At 39.7% G+C, this 26,600-nt stretch overlaps 1 long non-coding RNA gene across 4 annotated transcripts in view; it reads left to right on the top strand.

Annotated features, from left to right (window-relative positions):
• Positions 1-3,466: 3,466 nt before the first annotated feature.
• LOC144316024 (uncharacterized) overlaps positions 3,467-26,600 on the top strand; it is a 50,004-nt gene continuing 26,870 nt past the window's right edge. For 3 of the 4 annotated variants that reach the window (XR_013381772.1, XR_013381773.1, XR_013381774.1), the window contains exons 1-2: positions 3,467-3,634; positions 9,530-9,676. This is a non-coding gene — a long non-coding RNA (uncharacterized LOC144316024). Of the gene's footprint in view, positions 3,635-9,529; positions 9,677-11,617; positions 11,691-12,132; positions 12,893-26,600 lie in introns of those variants that run through there. The other variant, XR_013381775.1, reaches the window with a different exon arrangement.

Below are 26,600 nucleotides of genomic sequence, written 5' to 3'. Positions count from 1 at the left end.
CAAATGTCAAGCCTAAGAAGATGTCCTGATGGGTCCCCTCAGTGCTATGTTTGCCAGAGCACACCTGAACCCTTTGGAAACATCTGGTGTTGCCCTACTGGCTCCAGACCTTTGGTTTTGATAGTTCTCTTCCATTTGCCCCTTGCTGTGGCCTTTGGTGTCCTCCTGCTCTCCTTTCCAACTGTGGCTCCGGCAGCCACTCCACCATTCACTTGTCATCCTTTAAGTTTTTCATATACTGTCGCCAACCTGGTACCTACAGTTTCAAATGTAGCCACACAACACATGGGGTGAGCATGTAAAAAGTGTGAAATCTGGACGCAACTCCACTTGTATCCAAATGCCATCCACTGGATTCATTAAATGTAGGCACGCATCTCCACATGACACAGAAACAAGGCAGAGACTTGGAGATTTCAGGAGAATCTTACCCACCTTGCCCCTTTCTCTTTGGGCCTAATGTAGGCACATCCTGTCTTTGGAGGGCCATAATGGGAAGTGTTGTCTCAATGGCCATGACCTTCCATTATTTTTAAATGGCTGTAGCCAAACAAAAGACAAATGAAAACTTTCTCTGCTTGACATTGAAAAAATTACTGCCATGTCATATGGTAATTCATTAAAGAATTCTCATTCATCAAAACAATTCATTTTTGTTTGAAGAGGCTGAATAAGCAGTTTCTTGCTGATTTCACTGTCAGCCTCTCTGGCCACATGTGGCTCCAGTTCATTTGCAGCGATTTTATTCCTAATATGAAGAGCTTCGGGGGCATATGCGGAATATTTTAAATCAAATTAGGCTATTTTACTCAGATATCTCCATATAAGCTGGTCTCTCCCTTTTACATTCTTTTCTTTTTTAAAAAAATTTTTTTTTCATTCTTTCTTTTACAATTCTAACACCTGGGACTTGAATGTAATCACATTTTTTTTTTCTTTTTTGTTTTGTTTTGTTTTTTTTTGATAGAGAAATTCACACCAAGTAGATTCTTTTTTTTTCAGAAATTGAAATATACCTGATTGATTTTAATCCACTGCTGAACTGAGCACAGGAAATTGTTCTCAGGCAATTTTAGAATATTTGTTATCATGGTATCCTAAGCGAGGGGGAATTGTTTTAGTAGTTTTCAGAGTTCTGAGCCCTTAACTAGGTTTTGTAAATGTGTGTTTCACAAAATTCTTCATGATAAAGCACACCTGGTTCGTTCTCTATGTTAGCTATGTTTAAGCACAGAAAGATAACTGCTGGGTTCTCTTTAATCTTTTCTCAAAAATCTTTAGTCAGGAGTATTTCCCAATATCAAATGCGTATTATTTATCCAGTGGATTTTATCTTTGAAAACACTGTTTCCCTTTCTTTAACCTTTCAGCTGATCCTGCTGTGAACCTGGTTCCCTTCTCTTTGACTTTATCTTACCTCTCCTCATGGCTTCTTCCCCTCCTGCAAATAACAGGGTTGTAAAGCTCAAAATGCTAACCAAGGTCACACAGGTATTTTAAATGGGTGAATAGGTTGGGAACAATAAAAGGTGTATGGGGACTCTGGGAAACCAGACTCTCTGGCCAAGGACAAGGCTGCCACCATTCAGCTCCAGCTGAGTCCCCGGGAGAGAAGTCAGCATCAGATTTGCCAGATCTCACACTTTCATGAGAAGCCAGAAATGTAGGTTTTTTTGTGAAGTGTTCCAATTTTAGAAATAGACAATTACTTTAAAAATTTACAGTCATTCGTCCCCAAAGTCTGCAAATATCCCATAGGCCACTAGAAATTGTTTTTTTTTTCCCCGTGCTTTAACCATACTTGCATTCATCGTAATCTGATTATGCCAGACGCATCTTGCCCCTCCCCCACTCCCTCAGTTTTTGGCACAGCTTTGCAGTAACTTGGCAAATACCTAGTGAGGGAGAGCCCTTCTCTTAATGGCCATTCCAGGCATTGCAACTAGAGCTCTTCCAACAGTGAGTTCTTCTAGGCCTCACACTTGCCACTGGTCTAGACAGTGACTTGGGATGTGATTGGTTAGGGAAGAGGTGGCTGCGTCCCTTGATGCCAGAAAAGAATAGAGCAGCTGAATTTTATTCTCGACCTGCCCACTTCCTTCTTATCCCTTGTCATCATCCCCTCAACAACGCCTCAGTCTGCACACAGCCGTACATTCTGCTGCCATTTTGTGACTTGTTTTCCCTTTTTCACCTGCTCTTGATGTTCATTTTGTTCAAACATTGTGTTGAATCTGAGATTTCCAGTGCTATAAAAGGACTAAAGAAGTGGTATGTACTAGGGGCACAAGAGTGGCTCAGTGGTTGAGCATCTGCCTTTGGCTCAGGTCGTGATCCCGGGGTCCCGGGATAAGTCCTGCATGGGGCTCCCCACAGACAGTCTGTTTCTACCTCTGCCTATGTCTCTGTCTCTCTCATGAATAAATAAATAAAAGCTTAAAAACAAAAAGAAGTGGTATGTGCTCAGTTATACCAATACTCTATTTAGCTCATAAATTTAGATAATTGGGAGTTCACTTTATTGTAATAATGATACCTTAGATTTGTATAGTACTTAAATTTTTAAAAGCATTTTCACAGTTATTTCATTTTTATCTTTACAAATAAACCCTGTAGCTCAGTACTGAGACATGTCATCCTCTTTTCATAGATTGGGAAACTCCTGTCAGAAAGGTCCAGAGACTAGCCTGATGCTGGGGTCCGACACATGAGGCTCTCCAAAGAAATTCTCAGGGCAAATATTAAAATAGAATATTGGCTGATATGTATTTTCAGTGAGTTGTATCTCTTTTCCTGTGATTTCACTCTTTTTAGCAAAAGTTATTTAATTACCAATGGGATCTATACATGAGCGAATATTTATAGAATAGGTGACTGTAGTGTCCCAATTTTTGGTCTGGTTAATCTGATTGCTGTATTTATGAGCCACCCGGCTAGTTAGTAGGAGGTCAAAGACCAGTATTCATTTCCTGAGTAGGATGATTTGCTTTTTTTTTTTTTTTTCTAATTAGAACAGGCAAAGTAATATAGAAAGAAGGGGAAATGTGAGGTTTTAAGGCAATGTGCCTGCTTGTACATACCTTGCTAAAGTTTTTAAAAGCACTACACAACTAACTCATTACTATCTTATGCTCTAGCAAGATCTTTGGGGAAAACATATTAAGTAGGATTTTTTTTGGTAACAAACAAAAGAAAACAAAAAGGAAAACCCAACTGATTATAGCTTTATTTTTATTTATTTATTTTTTGATTTTTTTTGATTATGGCTTTAAAAAACATATTCTATCCCCCAACTGCCAAAGTTGGAATGATATGAGCAACAAAATAAATAAAGTAGTATTGGGTCATAACATGAAATATAAAATAAATACCCATGAGTCCACACTGATATGAATAAATTATTGAATAAGTAAGTAGGTAAATAAATGAGGTCATAAAGACAAATCTCTTGCATGTAGGAATTCTAAATTGATGTACTTGTTCCACCCTCAAGAAGTGGGGAGTGTAACTTTCCATGCCTTAAGTGTAGGCTGCTCATAATGATGTCCCTCCAAAGAGGATAGTGTGGAAAGGGAGGAAAAGTCAATCTACAGTGGAGACACTGGACAAACACTACACCAGGCAGGTGGTCAAGGTTAGTATCAACTGGCCATACTGCTTTATGATAAAAGCAAAGCTAATTACCTTCCTATGTGGATGTGTGAGGTTGGCTTCCCAACTTGAATACAGCACTCTGGTCCCTACTAAACTTCACCCTCTTAGTGTGTCCATTTCTCCAAGTGGTGTGAATCATTTTGAAAGTTAACCCTTAAAGATTAAAGATTCTATATTAAGTGCAGGCATTTACTTTTCTCCTCTCTTGTCAGTGGCTGCTGACTGGCTCTACCATTCACTGTAGTCATCTCTCAAACTGACCAGGGAAGGCTGCTTGGCTCTGTTCTCTTCGTTGGGCTAGTTTGGAGGCACTTACTTGCAGTGTTCCCTGATAAGCTCTGATAAGGCAAAAATATTTTGGCAAATACCTAGTGAGGGATATGATGTGTGCATATAACAGATGCTCTGCCAGAGTTCCTAAACATCTCTCCAATTCTTCAGTCCTATTACAATACTGCATCCTGTCAATTTCAGCTTCTCCAACTGGTGTAAAGGTTAGATTTCCTGTTTGTAGTAACATGGTTTCTAATAGGTTATGCAATAATTATTTGTAAATAATTACTACCAGTAAATGTGATCTCACAATCTTTCTTCAGATGTGAGGTAGGAGGAAATCCTAAAATAGGTAAAGTTTTATGTGTCCAAATGATGACAAATGTTGACACAAATCAGTTTACATTTGTCCTAAAACCAAGAAAAGGCAAGAAATCAGAGTGAGCATAGGAGGGAATCTGAAGATTGGGGTCCAAAAGTGTAATTTGTTCAAGAGGCACAAACAAACAAAGGAAGACCTTGAAAACCACATATTTTCTGGCAAAGAGAGTGCAAGCCGACTGTGGTAAATGTGTACTCAAGGAAACCACTGGAGTAAAATTGTTGCTCTCCTCTTACTTCTCCCCTTTATCTGTCAATGTAGACAAAAGCAAAGAATAAAACCAATAACAAACAATTGTCTAATGATCATTTCTGAACCTTCTACACCCCTTTCTCTTGCCAAAATCCCCAAGAGGCAATGGTATGGGCACGAGTCTTAGGATAGTGGAGGGTCTGAGTAGAACAAAAAGGCAAAAGGAACAGCAAATTAGCTCTCTTTGCTTGAACTAAAGCATCCATCTCCTCCCATCTCTGGACTTTGGTGCTCCTACTGCTTGGCTTTTGGATTTAGACTCATACCATTGGCTCCTTTGATTCTGAGACCCCGAGACTCAGACTGAATTATACTACCAGCTTTCCTGGTTCTCCGGTTTGCAGATTGTGGCAGACTCTGGGACTTGTGAGCCTCCACAATTGTGTGAACCAATTCCTATAATAAATCTCATGTATATATCTGTGTACATGCATCCTATTGGTTTTATGAAATACTCTGGGGAGTTCTGAGTAATACAGATTTTGGTACCAAGAGAGGTTTTAGAGAAACAGAATTTTAAGGATGAACTTCCTGAATTAGTTCTGTTGTTTCTGAAAGTGGCTCTCTAATCTGATTAAAGATGCAAATGACTCTATCTCCAATAGAATGACTCTATCTCCAATAGAGAGCACAGAACTGTTTATAAAAATATGCAAAATGTTTGCATTGGATACTCCTAATTGGCCACTTATAAGAAACAAGGGGCTAAGTAACTCCTTTTATGATCCTTTGGAACATTTCTGGAAAACTAAGGAATGACTTCAGTTGGTTGCTTTTAATGTTGCTGAACAGAATAGTGAGGGAAAAGGATGAACTCAAGCCTTCAGATTCCCAGCTGGAGAAGCACCACAGAGGTGATCCAAGAGCCTGTCTGTATCCTGAAGGAGGGCTTTATCTCCTATAGCAGCGAGGCTCAGTTGCTGAAAATCAAATGCAAGACCTCCTCCCATAACCACTGAATTTACAATGCAAGATGAACTCTCAGCCTTGCAGCATTTCTACAGTTAAAGTGAGGGCTCGGTTGGGAAAGAGTGGGACCTATGCGTTGGTGTGGGGATATGGGAGGACTCTGGTGAAGTTGGGGACAGTGAACCCCTAAATCTTGTTGAATCTCCTTGCCAGCAAAAGAGTTCTCCTTAATCACAGAGGAAGCGGCTTTCCCACACTGAGTTCCCTGATCAGAAGCAATGCTTTATGTATGATCAGAAGTAAAGGAACAAAATGTGAAGATATTTGTGTGCCATGTGAATGCTCACTAAAAGATAACCTCAGCAGAGGAGGATTTTAATAACCGGGTAGATGATTTGACCCACTCTGTGGATATTGGTCAATCTCTTTCCCTAGCTTCACCTATCATTGCCCAATAAGATCATAAACAAAGTGGCCCCCATGGTAGCAGGGATGGAGGCTATTCATGGGCTCAGCACAATGGACTACCACTCATCTAGGCTGACCTGGCTAATACCACTGCTGAGTACCCAGTCTGTCAGCAGCAGAAGCCAATACTGAGCCTTCAATATGACATCATTCCCTGGGGTGATTAGCCAGCTACTTGGTGGCAGGTTGATTACACTGTTTCTTTTTTTTATTTTTTTAATTTTTTTAAAATTTATTTATTATAGTCACAGAGAGAGAGAGAGAGGCAGAGACACAGGCAGAGGGAGAAGCAGGCTCCATGCACCGGGAGCCCGATGTGGGATTCGATCCCGGGTCTCCAGGATCGCGCCCTGGGCCAAAGGCAGGCGCCAAACCGCTGCGCCACCCAGGGATCCCGATTACACTGTTTCTATCATGAAGGGGCCAGTGTTTTCTTCCTACTGGAATAGACACTTAATCTGGATATACATTTGCATCCTTCCATACAGAGTTTCTGCCAAAACTACCATTTGTGTACTTATAGAATACCTTATCCTCTATCATAGTTTTCCATGCAGCATTGCTTCTGATCAAGGATAGGTATATGGCACCATAAACCTAAAACATGGAGAGGAGTAAAGGAAAGGTTCAAACTTAAACAACCATCAACAATACAGGCTGCTATATGCAGAAGATGTTATACATAAACTTAATGGTAACTACAAATCAAAAACTACTAGTAAGTATGCAAAGAATAAAGAGAAATAAATCCAAATATATCACTAAAGACAAGAAAGAATCAGAGAAAACCTTCAGAAACAAAAACAAGTATTAAAATGGCAATAAATACATACCTATCAATAATTACTTTGAATTTAAATGGTTTAAATGCTTCAATCAAAAGGCAGAGGATGACAGAATGGATTAAAAAAAAAAAGGTCCATCTATATGCTGCCTACAAGAGACCCATTAGACCTAAAGATACCTACAGATTGAAAGTGAGTGGATGGAGAAACATTTATCATGTAAATGGAGGTCAAAAAGAAAGCCAGAGTAACAATACTTGTATCAGACATAATAGACCTTAAAATAAAGACTGTAACAACAGACAAAGGGCACTATATAGTAATAAAGGTGTCAATCCAACAAGAAGATACAATCGTAAATATTTATGCACCCAACAAAGGAGCATCCAAATACATAAAACAGTAACAAACATAAAGGAACTAATCGATAATAACACAATAATAGTAGGAGACTTCAATACTCCACTTACATCAATGGAAAGATCATCTAAACAGAAAATCAACAAGGAAACAATGGCTTTGAATGACACACTGAGTCACATGGACTTACCAGATATATTCAGAATATCCACCCTAAAATAGCATGGTGAATAATCTTTCTCATGTGCACATGGAACATTCCCCAGAATAGATCACATATTAGACCACAAAACAAATCTCAACAAATTCAAGAAGATTTAAGTCACATCATGCATCTTTTTGACCACAGTGTAATGAAACTAGAAATCAACTACAAGAAAAAATCTGGAAAGAACACAAATAAATGGAGGTTAAACAACATGTTACCAAAAAAAATTATTGAGTCAATGATAAAGTAAAAAAAGAAGTAAAAAATTACATGGAAACAAATGAAAGTGAAAACACAATAGTCCAAAACCTTTGGGTTGCAGCAAATCTAGTTCTAAGAGGGATATTTATAGCAATATAGGCTTACCTCAAGAAGTAAGAAAAATCTCAAATAAATGGCCTAAATTTATACCTAAAGGAGCTAGAAAAAGAGCACACAAAACCCAAATCCACCAGATGGAAAGTAATAATAAAGATTAGAGCAGAAATAAATGATCTAGAAACCAAACCAAACCACCACAACAAAAAACAACAACAGTAGATCAATGAAACTAGGAGTTGGTTCTTTGAAAAGTTCAACAAAATTGATAAATCTCTAGCCAGACTCCTCAAAGAAACAAAATCAGACATGAAAGCAGAGAAGTAACAACTGAAACTACAGAAATATAAAGGATTTTAAGAGAATATTATGAAAAATTATACCCCCAAAACTGGACAACCTAGAAGAAATGGATAAATTCCTAGAAACATATAAGCTACCAAAACTAAAGCCCAAAGAAATAGAAAATTTGAACAGATCAATGACCAGCAATGAAATTGAATCAGCAATCAAAATCTCCCAATGAACAAAAAAGTCCAGGATCAGGTGGCTTCACAGGTGAATTCTACCAAACATTTTAAGAAGAGTTAACACCTATTCTTTTCAAACTATCAGAAAAAAATTTAAAAAGTAGGAAAACTTCCAAATTCATTCTAGAAGGCGCAGCATTGCCCTGATACCAAAACTAGATAAAGATACCACAAAAAAAGAGAACTACAGGCCAATATCTCTGATGAACATAGATGTAAAAATCCTTGACAAAATACTAGCAAACTGAATCCAGTGATAAGTTAAAAAAAATCATTCATCATGATCAAGTGGTATTTATCCCAGGGTTGCAAACTTGGTTCAATATTCACAAATCAATCATGACACATCCCATCCATAAGAAAAAGATAAGAACCAGATGATCATTTCAATAGATGCAGAAAAGCATTTGACAAAGTTCAGCATGCGTTCATGCTAAAAACCTTCAACAAAGTAGGTTTAGAGGGAATCATAAACCATATATGGCTTTAATAAAAACCACATATGAAAAACCCATAGCTAACATCATGCTCAATGGGGAAAAACTGAGAGCTTATCCCCTAGGATCAGGAATAAGACAAGAATATTGACTCTTACCACTTTTATTCAACATAGTATTGGAAGTCCTAGCCACAGCAATCAGACAACAAAAAGAAATAAAAGAGGGCACCTGGGTGGCTTAGTCAGTTAAGCGTCAACTCTTGGTTTTGGCTCAGGTCATGATCTCAGGATCGTGGTATGGAGCCCCAGGTCAGGCTCCATGCTTGGCAGAGCAAGGAGTCTGCTTGAGGATTTCTCTCCCTCCCCCTTTCCCTCTCCCCCTGCTCTTATACACACACTCTCTCAAGTAAATAAATAAATAAATAAATAAATAAATAAATAAATAATAAATAAATATATAAATAATAAAAAAATAAATTTTTAAAAAAAGAAGTAAATGCATTCAAATCAGTAAGGAAGAAGTAAAACTTTTACTCTTTGTAGATGCCATGACCCAATCTGCATCATCATGCTCCTATTAGAATAGGGCATATGGGAGCCAGGTAATAAATGGAGGCCTTGACCTGGACTGATTCACAGTAGGTCCACTGGGTCAATGAACTCTCCAAATGGTCATTTCCTCAGTATCATAATGTGTAATTGGAATGGGCTTACTTGGTCATTGATGGAACTTCAGGTTCTCTTTGGTTTGTGAGTTTTTGGAGCAATAACTACTATAATAGAGAAGTCTAAGCAGGGAGCTCAGCAACTGCCTCCAACTCCCCAGCAAAAATACTAAATGAAAATGATATTGTAGCCTACAGAGAGTAGTAGAACATTAGCGCCGCCCATAAAGACCTAAAGTATCTGAGGAGTAGTGGTTCTAATCATAGCCCACATTTAATCCATCAGTCTGAGCCCTATGAAGACCCTGTAGATTCTGGAAGCTGTAAACTACTGTGGACTCAACCAAGGAACAGTACCAATACCTCCTGTCATTCCAGATTTGTTGTCATCGTCATCATTGTTAGAGGAGAGAAACACAACCTTGGGTACATGGTATGTGTCCTTGATCTTGTCTGATTCTTTTCCATTTCTATCAGAGGAGAGTTCTAGAAGCAGTTACATTCATATGGAGTAGACAACAGAATATACTTACAAACTTGCCCTCAACCTGTTAACTCTTATGCTCTTGGCAATAATTTAATCCAAAGGGAACATGGACTGTCAGACCATCACATTGGTCTGCTAATCTGATGACACCAAGGTAATAGGTCCACATGAGCAGGATATGGCAAGTAATTGGAGACCTTGATGACACATGTGCTCCAGAGGCTAGGCAATAAAAAAAAACCCTACAGGGATTCAAGAGCTCATCTTATCTGTGGACATTTAGTAAATGACAAGATAATGCACTGGGTACTTCTCCTCACTAAGAAGGAAACACACCACTTGTAAGCCTTTTTGGGTTCTGAAGTCCGCATTTACCATGTGGGAATACTACCCTGATACATTTACAGGGTAATGTAACATGTAAAGTGACATGAAGGGCTGTCAACTTTGGGTGGGGCCCATATCAGGAAAGAGCTCTGCATCAGATCTAGGCTGAGAAGCAAGCAGCCCTGCTTCTTGGACCATATGACTGACTAGCAGACTCTGTTATTAGAGGTATCCGTGGTGGGAAAAGATGCCATGTGGAGTTTATGGCAAGCCCGATAGGAGATTGACAACATGGACCCCTCGGGTTCTGGAACAAGGCCATGCCATCTGCAGCAGAGAATTATACACCATTGAAAAAATAGCTCCTGGCATGCTAATGGATCCTAGTTGAGATGGAGTGCCTAACCATGGGACATTGAGTGACCATGTGGCTAGAACTGCCTGTGATAATCTGGGTTCTGTCCGACCCACCAAGTCATAAGGTCAGGCAGGCCTAGGAGCAATCCATCACAAGACAGAAGTAGTACATCCAGGATGAGACATGAACAGGGAAAGTGGACAAAAGGAAACTCCATGACCGGGTGGTCCAGACATTCATGCCACCCATCACCGTCACACCAACTCTCCTCCCTCAGCTCACATCTATTATGGTCACATGTATGCTCATGAGGTCCCTTATTGATCAACTGAAAAGAAGAAGGCCAAGCTTAGCATAAGGAAGAATTAGATTAGCTTCACGTGCAAGCCAAAATAGGTCATGACTGTATTATAGCCCCTCCTAGGAGTGGCCTTGAAAGAAGTAAGGGGAAATCCTCCTCCATTGTGGATCTTTGGACTATGTACTTGATCATTTACTTTCAAGAAAAAAGAAGTGGCCCCTGCAAAGACTCAAGAGAAAGGCAGAGTCTAGGCCATAGGCTAGGAAGGAATAAACCGGAAATATCAGGGATGAGGACTTGGGGGGAGATACACAGGGCTCTAACTATGGTAGTACCTGTTAAATGCCCGCCAAAGGGCACCTGCTATGGAAGAGGCACCTACCCACCCAGATACAAAATGACTCGCCAGTGGATGCCAACCAGCTTCTACCATTAGTCACCCAAGGGCTGGTGCATTGGTACATAGACCTTAGGGATAGAGGCTGCCTACAGGCTCACCAGGCCCGGGTTCTGCTCACCACAAGTTGGCGGAAGGAATTACCACCCTGGCGGAAATAATTGATCATCAGAGGGCTGGGTAGGGCTGCTGTCATACAATAAGGCAGGGGAGAATTTGCTGGCCTCCAGGTGATCTATGGTGACATCTATTGGTGCTGCCCTGGCAAATTGTATTGATATACAAGCGCAGCATGCACAGCCTGAGAAGCACAGGGTGGCCAGGAGCCGAGGGATGAGGCTTGGGTTCACCCTACCAGGTAAGCCATCTGTGTCAGAAGAGGTACTGAGAGTGAGGAGGATGGAGAATGGGTGGAGGGGGCAGGTGGAGATGACAAGCAGTTGCAATCCAGGCCACTCACAGCCGCAGGGGCCATCATTTGTCCCACTACCCTTCCTCTTGAAGTTTCTCCAGGGTAAGAGACCAAGGAGACTTGTAGAGGCCTGGTTTCCCGGTTGGTGTGAAGTTACCACATGAAGTAAGTGGACCTGAGTGTGCAGAACAGGACTGGAGTGGATGTGGTGTACGGCTGAGATCCCCCATCCTGACCCAGGTGGTCATCACCTCACCTCCAGCAGCTCTGGCTGCAGAACCTCTCTAGCTGCACCCCCACATCTGGGGCCAAAGGGAGCTGCCCTCTCAGGCCAGGGTCCTGCCCTGGGATCCCCTGCATCTAATGTCTCCTTGATGTGGGGCTGAAAAGACCTGGAGCTTTTGCCTCATCCCATCCAGCTCTGAAAAGAGACACCAGCCCTGGACACCTGTATGGGTGGCCAAAGCCCTGTGGTAACAGCACTGACGGTGCCCAGTCCTGGTCCCCTCTCCCCCTCATGGGCGGGTCCGCGGCACCCCCATCCCTCACCCCTCCAGCTTTGTAAACTTCTTGCCAGTGTAGCTCTGCCTCCCAATCTGTTTCCCAGGAACCTTAACCCAAAATGGTCTGAGACCGGATCTGCAACAGGAACCAACAGAAACCGCACACGTCTCATTCAATCGGAACACGGACCACATGCTTTTAAGGATGTTTCAGCCTAAATAGGAGCATTTAGAACGATGAACGATGGAAACATGAGATTTGCAGTTTAGAGTTTTACAAAATTCTTTCGACTCAGGCACAAACATCTCCATCCTGCCGTCCACCCCCTCCCTTTCCCCCTCTCCCCTCCTGTGTGTACCCGAGGCGTTTACTAGAACAAACAGCTCTGGTTCGGCAATGCATTTATTTGTGCTGCACCCAAAAAAGGCAGAAGGCAACACAGAAAAACAAAACCCAAAGGCAAACACTGCGAAAGTGTTGTTACCTTTCCAGCCAATCATGTAAACACCCGTGACTAACTCGTCTCTTTTTGGAGAAGCGATGAATGTTTATATTTAAACACTGATCGCAAGAAGTGTCTAGTGAAAGCCCTGACACCTTGAGGAAAAGCTCAAGTTCCATCTCCTTCGAACTTCCGTCCAATTCAATTTTTCTGTGATTTTGACCGAAATGAAATGTTTGGGGAGAACGGAGAAAAAGGATATCTTTAGGTTTACATGGTGGGCTCTATGCGAACAGGTGTTTAAAATTCACTGCTAGATAAACTAGACTCAGATTCAAAACTTCACTTTTGTCGGGTGATGCATATTTCAAACTTTTACTTTTTTTGCTGACAGAACCTTGTTTTTTTACCCCCCCCTTTTTTCCAGCAGGAAGGCACAATCATTCTACAATACTGCCAAATATAACAAACATCTACAGATGGGTTGGTCTGCAGCTGGAGGCTTTAACTTTGTAGTATTTATTTGAAATATCCAAGCCAGCAGAGCAGGGCTAAAGCACAGTGGGTACAATTCACAATGTTTTGGCTCTGGAGCAAATAGCAGTTGAACTTAGTTTTTCCAGCTAAAATGGAATTTATGCAGATGTGCTTTGCACTAAATTCATTAAACAATTACATCCTGGTGCAGTTTTCACATTTTTGTAAAGGATCTGCATAAGCACTAATTAGATCTAAAACAATGTTACTGAGCAAATTACAGTGCCGATTGTTTGCCTCGTCTTTGCGTTCCGCATCTGCTTTGCAGTGATGATGATAATTTAGGTGCAAGCAATACAAATGCTGGTTTTTGTTACATTTAATAGAAATATTTATTTAAAACATACTATAGATTAATTGATAATGTAACCGGCTTTACAGAGCCTCCAAATGTTTTCTCATGGACATTGAGCGGTGTAAAAGCGGAATATATGGAATTACAGTAGCTGAAACTTCTCACGCTTGTAAACTGGCATTTCTCCTCGAGGTTTGCTATTGAAAGGCAACTTTGCATTTCATTTGGCTGCAAGTACAAGCTGGGTTAGCTGAATTGCAGCAGTGCCTTTCAGAGTGCGGCATTGGACGCAGAGGCATAAAGACTCCCATAAACGGCTCCCAGCCACCACTCCCCACGCCACCCCTTCTTCGGGCACTGGTTTAAAAGGATAACTTAGTATTGGAAAACCACTCGATGCTCAAGTATTTCAGACATCAGACCCTGCTTTCTTCCTTCCATGTTTCTCTGCTTTTTATTTCACATATCATTAAGTGTAAGAAGGCATATTAACATTTAAACATCAAATCAATCCTGCAGAAGTGAGGACATTCAGTGAAGGTTTCTATGGCAACTTTGAATGTACCAACTTAATGCAGGGTTTGCTGCAGCCCGGTTACCTCCATTAGTGCTCTGGTCCTAGACATATTCTCTAACCCGCCCGCCCAGCCATGCAGTTGTGAATCCTGGGTATCATCATCCTGCTCTCACTCGGGATAACAGCTACTACAACTACCTAGCATTATTTTTATTCCTGGGAAGGGGGCCAGCTTGGTGAATCAGTTTGGCTGCTAGTCTCTTAAAAACTACTCCTGTTATTTGACTTTTCAAACGGTTACTTTTATTGTTCACTGGAGCCAGCCATAAAAAGAACAAACTCTGTGCCAGCCCCAACAGAGATTAAGAGGCAAAATGACACTCCAGATTTAATCAATGCAAAGTCCAAGTTTGGAAATACCTCCTCTCCAAGCAGGAATACTAATTATGAATGCAAAGCACAGCAACTATTAATGGTGCTTTCAAAATTTAGCATCCAGTTTCCTTTACTCTGGTAGATTGCCTCCCCAACCTTTCTATGGACCCTTCCATTTCATTCTGCAGTTCCTGTGAGGCAAGAAGGATCATAACTAGAAGAATGATAATTCCTTCTACAGACCTAATTGGTAAGCCTGAAATTGCTGTGCTGGTTGAATGTGAAATTATATCCTCCTTGAAGGAAAACATAATTTAGCACTGGAGCTTTGGGTTGTTTCAAGGTAAAATGTCACTATGCCTATGTAAAAAGGCAAAGTAAAACTTGTATCAGAAATGTTATTTCGGGGGGCGCCTGGGTGGCTCAGTTGGTTAAGCATCTGACTCTTCAGTTCAGGTCATGATCTCAGAGAGGTGAGACTGATCCCCCCATGGGGTTCCACACTCAGCAGGGAGTCTGCTTGAGATTCTCTCTCTCTTCCTCTCCCCTCTGACCCTTCCCCCACCACTGCTTTTGCACATGCTTTCTCTCTCTCTCAAATAAATAAATCTTTAAAACAATGTTATTTTTTATTAGAAAAAGAGACTAATCAGTATTTCCTAACTTGAACTCCAAATTCTTATTGTTTTACCTTGAGAAGATACTTGGTTCTGTATATTACTCTTATTTTGTGTGTTACCATAAGGGGGAAATGAGGAGAATTTAATTTTTATCAAATTAGAAATAATGTGAGAGTTTTTCCTCCAACTTCCAAAAGTTACATTTGGACTGATAGCAAATAGAGAAAGCACTGAAATAGCCCAAACACTGAAATTTTAGAAAGCTATGAACAATTGGGAAAGGGTTAGTATGACAACTTTCAAGATTATTACAGTGTTACTTGCTCCTATAGCTGATAAAATACATGCTAGTCTATGTAACTGCTAAAGAGATGGTCAAATTGAAGAACAGGGCTCTTGGTAAAACTGAGTTAATTCAACTATTGTGCTTTTGGCCTTAGAGGACTTCATTTATAGTTGGTTGGCATGAAAGAGACCATTTACCGTTCCTAAGTGTCCCTGGAAGTCCCTGGGTAATGGCCATCTCTGGGCCCTATGGGGCCTGGGACCATTCTTTGTTCCATTTTATTCCTCTCCTTTTTTCCCTGGCCTTCCTCCTTCTCCCGCTCAACAAGAAGTTCTGGGTTCTTTCTCTGGGCCAAGCACCATATTAGTCATTACAGATACAGAGCTGAATGAGCCTGAGGAGTGTGATGGGGAATAATCACGCATCTTTATCCAACATGGCCCATGCTTGTCGTTCCTGATTATCTTATGCTGTATATTGGAAAAACCCCAGAGGTTGGGTGCCATGTAGCTGTAGTTATTATGAAGTAACCTCAACAATCTGTGGGACCAAACTCCTGAATTGTCTTCATCAGAATACATGATCCAATATAATATTAGATATTACTCATCCGATACAGTATTAGATATAAACTGACCCACTGATGTCCATCCTGGAAAAATATGAATTTCTGTATTCAGAGGATGCTAAAGGTTCCAGGGGCCCCAGAATGTCTCTCCATACAGCTTTGTCTTTCCGTATAGCTGGCAATTTCTATTTCCAGCATTAAAGTGTCCCCTTAAATGAACCTTTTCTAAGAAGCTTATCTCTTTAACCAGTTTCACTTTATATTACCCAGATTGACTTTAAATAGCAGGACTCTTAAGTACTTCTGGTAGAAATTTTCTAGTCTAGATGGTATTACTGCACTGGACAAGGGGCTAATTCTCTACTTGTCGTAGTGTCCCCTACGTGTTCAGACAGGACAGCAAGAGCTCCTTGTTCCTTATATGAGAGGAGACTTTTGCATGTGGATTTCTGTCTCAGAAAGACTGGTGCTATAGGAAAAGGAGCATAGGCTAAACTTTAGGCTATTGATTGTTAAATAAGTTTTTGTTTAATCTGAAAGGAATTAATTTAATCAAACCTCTTCTATCCAGTGCTTTACAACAGGAGAGAGGAAACAGTATTAGTGTTTTCTACTTGTTGATGGAGACAGACACCTAACCAGATAATTTCAAAATAAAACAGCAGGTGGGGAAGGAATGAGTCCACCAGAGTCTCCTAACCCACTGTCTTTGAGGCTTAAAGAATCAGCACGTTAACCGGGCTAAGAAGACTATAGAGCGCTTCCAGGCAGAAGGAATGGTGAACAAGTCATGGAAATCTAAAATGGCATAGTCTCTGGAAAAACTACAGGCTGCATGGTGTTAATAAAGCTGAGAATCCCAGGTGAACCTCTGAGAGAGAAAACTTGAGTGGAAAATACAGACCAGACTTGTGCCCTTTGGGAACAAAGGAGAGAACCTTGGGTTTCACTCTATAAGCAATGAGAAGTCATTTCAAGGGTTTTAAGTACAAACTAATCTCCTCTACAATATTGTCTCACTATCTAGGAATAATAATAACTAATAGGTATGTAGTGCCGGCTATTTGCTAGATGCACATCTAAGTGCTTTAAATGCTTTTTCTCATTTTACAGAAGAGAGAAACTCGACACAGGTTAAGTAGCTTGCCCAAGGTAACACCTGTAAGCGTAGAGTTTGAACTTGAACACAGGTCTTAAGCACTGTAGCCAGAGGCAGAGAGAATCTGCAAGGTTTCATAGAGAAGTGTTGAAACACCATGGTTTTTGACCCGAAACTGTTTTTCTTTAAAATTAACACTAGGTTTGCAAAATCATGATTCTCTGGAATATAAATTCCTTTTTGTTTTCTCTGTTCAATTTTTGCTTTTCTTTTTTATTTTACACTAGAAAAACTCTATTTTTTTATATAATAAATTTATTTTTTATTGGTGTTCAATTTACCAACATACAGAATAACACCCAGTGCTCATCCCGTCAAGTGCCCCCCTCAGTGCCCGTCACCCATTCATCCCCACCCCCCGCCCTCCTCCCCTTCCACCACCCCTAGTTCGTTTCCCAGAGTTAGGAGTCATCCATGTTCTGTCTCCCTTTCTGATATTTCCTACCCATTTCTTCTCCCTTCCTCTCTATTCCCTTTCACTATTATTTATATTCCCCAAATGAATGAGACCATATAATGTTTGTCCTTCTCCAATTGACTTATTTCACTCAGCATAATACCCTCCAGTTCCATCCACGTTGAAGCAAATGGTGGGTATTTGTCATTTCTAATAGCTGAGTAATATTCCATTGTATACATAAACCACATCTTCTTTATCCATTCATCTTTCGATGGACACCGAGGCTCCTTCCACACTTTGGCTATTGTGGCCATTGCTGCTATAAACATCGGGGTGCAGGTGTCCCGGCGTTTCATTGCATCTGAACCTTTGGGGTAAATCCCCAACAGTGCAATTGCTGGGTCGTAGGGCAGGTCTATTTTTAACTCTTTGAGGAACCTCCACACAGTTTTCCAGAGTGGCTGCACCAGTTCACATTCCCACCAACAGTGTAAGAGGGTTCCCTTTTCTCCGCATCCTCTCCAACATTTGTGGTTTCCTGCCTTGTTAATTTTCCCCCTTCTCACTGGTGTGAGGTGGTATCTCCTTGTGGTTTTGATTTGTATTTCCCTGATGGCAAGTGATGCGGAGCATTTTCTCATGTGCATGTTGGCCATGTCTGTGTCTTCCTCTGTGAGATTTCTCTTCATGTCTTTTGCCCATTTCATGATTGGATTGTTTGTTCCTTGGTGTTGAGTTTAATAAGTTCTTTATAGATCTTGGAAACTAGCCCTTTATCTGATACGGCATTTGCAAATATCTTCTCCCATTCTGTAGGTTGTCTTTGAGTTTTGTTGACTGTATCCTTCGCTGTGCAAAAGCTTCTTATCTTGATGAAGTCCCAATAGTTCATTTTTGCTTTTGTTTCTTTTGCCTTCGTGGATGTATCTTGCAAGAAGTTACTATGGCCGAGTTCAAAAAGGGTGTTGCCTGTGTTCTTCTCTAGGATTTTGATGGAATCTTGTCTCACATTTAGATCTTTCATCCATTTTGAGTATCTTTGTGTATGGTGCAAGAGAGTGGTCTAGTTTCATTCTTCTGCATGTGGACTATCCATTGGAAGAAAGACAGTCTCTTCAACATTTTTGCTTTTCTTAAAGAGCACAGGGCAGAGCATTATTTGCGAATCTCCTTTTCTTCTAATATATCTGTAAGAGTTATAGATCACCTAGTATACTGAATTGGCTCTTTTTGTGAATCACTGAAGAATGAAAATACCATTTCCTCCTCTCATGTCCCTCCAACCCAGTGGTTTCTTTCCTGGAGACTTGAGAGCAGAATTATCTGATGAAACTATGTGTGATGATGGAAATATTCTATATCTGTGCTACCTAATACCATATGACTGGCCAATGAGCACTTGAGATGTGGCCAGTGTGACTATGGTATGGAAATTTAAATTTTATTTAGGGATGCCTGGGTGGCTCAGCGGTTGAGCACCTGCCTTCGGCCTCAGGCGTGATCCTGCAGTCCTAGGATCGAGTCCCATGTCAGGCTCCCTGCATGGAGCCTGCTTCTCCCTCTGCCTAAGTCTCTGCCTCTCTATCTCTGTGTCTCTCATGAATAAATAAAATCTTTAAAAATAATAATAAATTTTATTTAAATTATTATTACTTTAAAATTATTATTTTAAATTCAATTTTTATTTAATTTTAATTACTTTAAACTTAAATATCTACATGTGGCCAGGAACTACTGTTTTGGACAATACAGACATAATACATTTCCATCACTGAAAGCTGTATTGGATTGTCTTGCTCTGAAGCATTTTCCTTTGCTAACCAACTGGCATCTGTAATCCTAATATTACTGAAAATGAGAGACTCCACCATAATGGCCTATTAACTTCTACCTTAGAATTCTTGTTGGTGGTTTTCAGATTTTTTTAACTTTCTTAATTTGATTTTGGATCTCATCTATGGTCTACTGAGGTAATAATTATTCTCTGAAAGCAAATCTCATGAGATCAGTGATTCTCCCACAAAATCAAGAAGTTTTAAAGTTCTCATCCTGAAGATTCCACTTTAAAAAATCCTGTTAGGACCAGTGCATGAGTTCAACAAGGTTTCGGGATATAAGTTCAATGCACAAAATGCAATTACATACATATGTACTTGTACTAAACAAAAAAGTCCAAAAATGCAATTAAGAGAACAATTTAATTCAGAATAACGTTAAAAAGAATAAAATACTTAGGGAGAAGTTTAACAGAAGAAGTGAGAAACTTATGCTCTGAAAGTTACAAAACATTATCAAAAGAAGTTAAAGATCTAAATAGAAAACACCTCATGTCCATGGATGGGAGGACTTACTGTTATTGATGATGACAATACTCCTCAAGCTAATCTGTAGATTCAAAGCCATCTCTCTCCAAATCCCAGCTGTCTTTGTAAAAAACAATAAGCTGATCCTAAAATTTATAGGAAATTCCAAGAGACCCACCACAGTCAACAATCCTGGAAAGGAAGAACAAAGTAAAAAGACTCATACCTCCTGATTTCAAAGTTTACTACAAAGCAACAGAAATCAAGACAGTGTGGTATTGGTACAAATATAGACATATGGATCAACAGAATAGAATCAAGAATCCAGAGATAGTCCATGTATCTATGGTCAGCTGATATTAAACAAGGATATCAAGTCCATTCAATGGGGAAAGAACAATCTTTTCAACAAACGGTGTGGGGAGAGCCAAAATGCAAAAGAAGTTGGACTTTTACTTCACACCATATACAAAAATTAAACTGAACTGGATCAAAGACCTACATGTAAGAGCTAAACTATAAAGTTCTTAAAGTAAGTCTTTATGACCTTGGATTTGGCAAAAAATTCTTATTTATGACACCAAAAGTGTGAGCAACAAAAGAAAAAAATAGGTAAGTTGAACTTCATCAAAATTAAAAACTTTTATGCTTCAGACGACACCATCAAGAAATGAAAAGATAATCCCTAGAATGGAAGAAGATATCTGAAAATTATACATCTGATAAGGGAGTTGTATCTAGAATATGTAAATAGCTCATAACTCAATATTAAAAAGGCAAATAGCTCAATTTAAAAATGGGCAAAGATCTGAATAGACATTTCTTTTTTTTTTAATTTTTTTTAATTTATTTATGATAGTCACAGAGAGAGAGAGAGAGAGAGAGAGAGAGAGGCAGAGACACAGGCAGAGGGAGAAGCAGGCTCCATGCACCGGGAGCCTGATGTGGGATTCGATCCCGGGTCTCCAGGATTGCGCCCTGGGCCAAAGGCAGGCGCCAAACCGCTGCGCCACCCAGGGATCCCTGAATAGACATTTCTTTAAGAAGATCTACAAATTGTTAATAAGCATAAGAAAATATGCTCAACATCATTAGTCATCAGAGAAATGCAAATCATCACCATGAAATCCTGCTTCAGACCGCATAGGCTGACTAGAATTAAAAAGTCAGATAACAACAAGTGCTGGCAAGGATTGGGAAAAACAGAAGCCTTATATACTGCTAGTGGGAATATAAAATGTTTCAGCTGCTTTAGAAAACAGTCTGACAATTCTCCAAGTGATTAAATATAGAGTTACCATATAATCCAGCAATTCCACTCCTAGGTATATATCCAAGAGAAATGAAAAAGTATGTCTGCACAAAAATCTATACACAAATATTTATAGCAGCATTATTTGTAATAGCCAAAAGGTAGATGAAAGTCAATGAACAAATGGATAAACAAAATGTGGTGTATTCATAAATGGAATTTTATTTGGCCATAAAAAAATGAAGCATTGCTACATGCTACAGCATGGATAAACCTTGAAAACATTAGGCCTATGTGCAAGCAACCAGTCACAGAAGACCATGTAGCGTATGATCTTATCCATTTGGAAATCCAGAATAGAAAAATAGAGACAGTAGAGTAGTGAGTGGTTGCTTAGGGCTGGGGTGGAAAGTGGGATGGAGATAAGGGATAAGAGGTGATGGCTAAAGAGTATAAACATTTTTTTTCCTTAAATTCAGATATAACTGACATAAAATATCTTCTTAGTTTCAAGTGGACATCACGGTATTCAATGCTTTTATATATTCTGAAATGATCCCCATAATAAAGTCCAGTTATCATATGTCATCGTACAAAGATTACAGTATTATTGACTATATCTTCCCCATGTTGTACATCAGATCCCCATAACTTGTTTATTTTATAGTTGGAAGTTTGTACTTCTTAATCTCCTTCACCTATTTCACCCCCCCCCCCCCCCCCCCCCCCCCCCCGCCTAACCCATCCGCCTCTGGTCACCAACAGTTTGGTTTCTGTATCTAGGAGTCTGTTTTTTTGGTATTACTGGTTTGTTTTGTTTTGTTTTTTATTTAGTTGTTTTTAACAGCACACACAAACAGGGGTGGGGGCAGGGCAGAGGGAGAGGGAGAGAATCTTAAGCAGGTTCTACACTCAGCACTGAGCCCAATGTGACATTGATCTCATGATCAAGATTATGACCTGAGCCGAAACCAAGAGGCAGACCCTTAACTGACTGAACCACTCAGAAGCCCCTGACTTGTTTTTTAGATTCCACATATAAGTGAAATCATATAGTATTTATCTTTCTCTATCTGACTTATTTCACTTAGCATAAAACCCTCTAGGTCCAAATATGTTGTCACAAATGGCAAGATTTCATTCTTTTTTATGGCTGATTAATATTATATGTAAGTAAAAATAAATAAACAAATAAACAAACGAATAAATATAAACACACACACAGACCACATCATCTTTATCCACATGTCTATCAATGGACGTTTAGCTTGCTTCCATGAATAATTCTGCAATGAACATGGGGTCCATTTGTCTTGTCAAATTGGTGTTTTTGTTTTCCTCAGATAAATACCCAGAAGTGGGACTGCTGGATGATCTGATAGCTCTATTTTTAATTTTTTTGAGGAATCTCCATACTGTTTTCCACAGTGGCTGTAACAATTTACATTCCCACTAACAGTGCACAAGGGCTCCCTTTTCTCCACATCCTCACCAACACTTGTTATTTTTTTGTTTTTTTGATAACAGCTGATCTGACAGGTGTGAGGTGATAGATATCTTATTGTGGTTTTGATTTTGATTTGTATTTCTCAGATAATCAGTGATGCTGAGCATCTTTTCTTCTGGCTGTTGGCCATCTGTATGTCTTCTTTGGGAAAAAAATGTCTGTTTCAGTGCTCGGCCCATTTTTTAATTAGGTTGTTTGTTTTTTCGATATTACATTATATACATTCATTATATATTTTGAGTATTAACCACTTATCAGGTGTGTGCCTTCTCCCATTCAGTAGGTTGCCTTTTTGTTTTATCAAAGCTTTCCTTTGCTGTGCAAAAGTTTTTTAGCTTGATGTGGTCTCATTTGTTTATTTTAGCTTTTGTTGCCCTTGCCTGAAAAGACACAAAACAGTGTTACTAAGATGTCAAAGAGCTTATTTACTTGTGTTTGCTTCTAGGGGTTTTATGGATTTAATTTTTTTAAAGAGATTTTATTTATTTATTCATGAGAATACACACAGAGAGAGAGAGAGAGAGGCAGAGACACAGGCAGAGGGAGAAGCAGGCTCCATGCAGGGAGTCTGACTTGGGACTCGATCCTGGGTCTCCAAGATCATGCCCTGGGCTGAAGGTGGTGCTAAACCGCTGAGCCACCTGGGCTGCCCTGGATTTAATTTTTACATTCAAGTCTTTAATCACTTTGAATTTATTTTTGTAAATGGTGTAAGATGGTGGCCCAGTTTTATTCTTTTGCATCTAAGTGCTTAGTTTTCCCAGCAGCATTTTTCTAGTTCCTTTAGGTATAAAGTTAGATTGTTTATTTGAGATTTTTCTTGTTTCTTTAGGTAGACATGTATGGCTATGGACTTTCCTCTTAGAAATGCTTTGGCCAGGGGCATCTGGCTGGAACACTCAGTTAAATGTCCGACTCTTGGTTTTGGCTCAGGTCATGATGATGGGGACATGGGTTTGGGCCTCCTGTTGGGCTCCATGCTGAGACTCTTTCTTTCTCCCTTTGCCCCCTTACCCAGGATAAATAAAACAAATCTTAATGCTTTGGCTGTTTCCCATAGATTTTGGAAAATTGTTTTTCTATTTTCATTTGTCTTGAGATTTCTTTTACTTTCTTCTTTGATTTCTTTATTGACCCATTGATGTTTACTGGCATCTCGTTTTGTCTCCATGTGCTCATGTTTTTTCCATTTATCTCCTTGGAATTGATTTCTATTTTCATAATTTTGTGGTAAAAAATGAAGCTAAATATGATTGCAATCTTCTTGAATGTATCAAAACTTGTTTTGTGGCCTAATGCGTGATCTGCCCTGGATAATGTTCCGAGCACACTTGAAAAGAATATGTAGTCAGCAGTTTTTGGATGGAATGCTCTGTATGTATCTGTTATGACCATCTGGTCTAATGTGTCATTCAAAACCATTGTTTCCTCATTGATTTTCTGTCTGGATGATCTATCTATAAGTGGGGTATTTAAATCCCCTACTATTATTATATTATTGTCCTCTTCTCCTTTTATGTCTGTTATTATTTTCTTTATTTATTTAGGTACACTTTTGTTGGGTATTTAAATATTCACAAATGTTTTCTCTTCTTGGATTGACCCTTTATCATTATATAATGTCTTTTTGTCTTTTGTTAAGTGTTTGTTTTAAAGGCTATTTTGTCTGATATGAGTATTCCTACTCCAGCTTTCTTTTCATTTCTATTTGCATGGAAATCTTTTTCCATACCTCCACTCTCAGGTTGTGTGTGTCTTTAGATGTGAAATGAATCGCCCATAGGCAACATATAAATGGGTCTTTAAAAAAATTTTAAATTTACTTATTCATGAGACACAGAGGGAGAGAGAGAGAGGCAGAGACATAGGCAGAGGGAGAAGCAGGCTCCATGCAGGGAGCCTGACATGGGACTCAATCCCGGGTCTCCAGGACCACACCCTGGGCCGAAGGTGGCGCTAAACCGCTGAGCCACCCAGGCTGCCGGGTCTTATTTTTTTTAACCCATTCAGCTGACTTGTATCTTTTGATTGGAGCATTTTGTACATTTACATTTAAAGTGATTATTGATAGGTATGTACTTATTTTTACTTTGTTAAATGTGTTCTGGTTGCCTTGTACAGCTTCTCTGTTCCTTTCTTCTTCTTTCAGTATTGTCCTTTGTGGTTTGATGGTTCTCTCTAGTGTTATATTCGGGTTCCTCTCTATTTTTGTGTACTTTTTGTAAGTTTTGGTTTGTGGTTACCATTAGGTTCATATACTGACCTATATGTACATAACAATCTATTTTAAGCTAATAGTAATGTAAGTTTGAATGCATTCTAAAAGCACTACATTATTACTCCACCCCACCCCACCTTTTGTTTTCTGTCATATTTTACATCTTTTTATGTTATGTATTCCTTAACCACTTATCATAGATAAAGTTAATTTTATTATGTTTGTCTTTTAACCTTCATTACTAGCTGTTTAAGTGACAGATCCACTGTCTTTAGTATATATTTGTCTTTATCGATAACATTTTTTTCTTTCACATATTTTCTTATCTCTAGGTAGGACTTTTTTCCCACTTAAAGAAGATGTTTTAACACTTCTTGCAAGGCCAATTTAGTGATGATGAACTCCTTTAGGTTTTGCTTGTCTGGGGAATTCTTTATCTCGCCTTTAATTCTTAATGATAACTTTGTCAAGTAGAGAATTCTTGGTTGTAAGCTTTTCCCTTTTTTGGCACTTTAAATAAATGTATCTTTGCCACTCTCTTCTGGCCTGCAAAATTTCTACTGAAGTTGGCTAATAGTTTTATGGGATTTCTCTTGTTTGTACTATTTGAAATTCTGTTTGTGACTATGTAAGTTTCTTTCTAATTTTTGCCATGCTAATTATAACATGTCTTGGTGTAGATCTCTTTGGGTTAATCTTGTTTGAGACTCTGATTCCTGGACCTGAATGTCTGTTTTCTTTCCTCATTAGGGAAAATTTCAGCCATTATTTCTTCAAATAATGTTTTCTGCCCCTTTGTCTTTTTCTTCTCCTTCTGGAACCCTTAAATGTTAGTATGTTTGATGTTCCAGGGGCCCCTTAAACCATTCTCACATTTTAAGTTCTTTTTCCTTTTTGAGGTTCTGGTTGGTTGATTTCTACTGTTCTGTCTTCTAGAATGCTGATCCATTCTTTGGTATCATCTAAGCTTCTGTTGATTCCCTCCAGTGTATTTTTCATTTCAGTATTGGATTCTTCAGCACTGATTGACTCTTTCTTATGTTTTATAACCCTTTCTTGAAGTTCTTACTGTGTTTTTCCATTCTTCTCCTAAATTTAGTGAAGTCTTCATAATTGTTATTTTGAATTTTGTCATGTAAATTATTTCCATTTCATTAGAGTTTGTTCCTGGGTTTTATTTTGTTCTTTCATTTGGAGCATATTCTTCTGTCTCCTTCTCCTCCTCCTCCTTCTTCTTCTTTGACTTTCTGTATTTGTTTCTATTAATTAGATGGGACATCTACTTCTCTGGGTCTTAAAGGAGTGCCCTTGTGTAGAGCACCTCTTGTGTAGACTGCATGTGCCTGGCAGCTTTAGCAGGCCATCTGGAGCTAGAGCAAATGTGAGCTAGAGGGTCCCTGGGCATGTTGTGTCAGGGTTGCCTTGGCAGGATAACTGGGGTTGGAGCAGGCACAAGCCAGGGGCTCCCAGGGCCACCTTGGCAATTTGGCTGGAGCTGGTATAAACATGGTCTAGGGAGTCTGGGGTTGCCTGGTGGGATGGTTAGAGCAAGGGCAAGCACAGAACAAGCAGTCCCAGGGCATGCCACACCGGGGCTACGCTGGTAGGATGGCTGGAGCTGGGGCAGGTGTGGGCGATGGAATCCTAGGGCAGGAAATGCCTCACTGGGCCACCTGGGGGGATGGTTAGAAGTGGTGTGACCAGGTAGGACAGCCTTAGCAGGCTGGTGAGAGTGTCTGGACTCTGCTTCCACCTTGTGCTATCAATGTGGAGGGGAAATGTAAAAAATGGTACTCATGGGCACTTCCAACCTTGGAGAGAGTCCCAGCAGTTCCCAATCTATCTGGTTGACACTCTGGGGTTAGTAAATAGATTTCCTTCACTTATACTCTGGTTACTTTTTAGCTGCTGTTTTTCATTGTGCCTGGGGCAGGGGGAGTCTGAGCCTCTGAGCCCCTCATTGATATCCCTCCTTATTGCAGATCACCATGTTGAGGGTGGGCTTTCCTTAGAATGTCTCCCTCTCTCCTACCCTTCTCTATGTAGTTTTGCTCTATTTGTTGTGCAGAAGCGGTTAAATCACTTCTTCTTT

This window comes from Canis aureus, chromosome 6 (assembly GCF_053574225.1).
Source record: "Canis aureus isolate CA01 chromosome 6, VMU_Caureus_v.1.0, whole genome shotgun sequence".
NCBI classification, from domain to species: Eukaryota; Metazoa; Chordata; class Mammalia; order Carnivora; family Canidae; genus Canis; species Canis aureus.
Note: the sequence above shows the minus strand (reverse complement) of the source record. Positions and strands in the feature narration are given on the sequence as shown.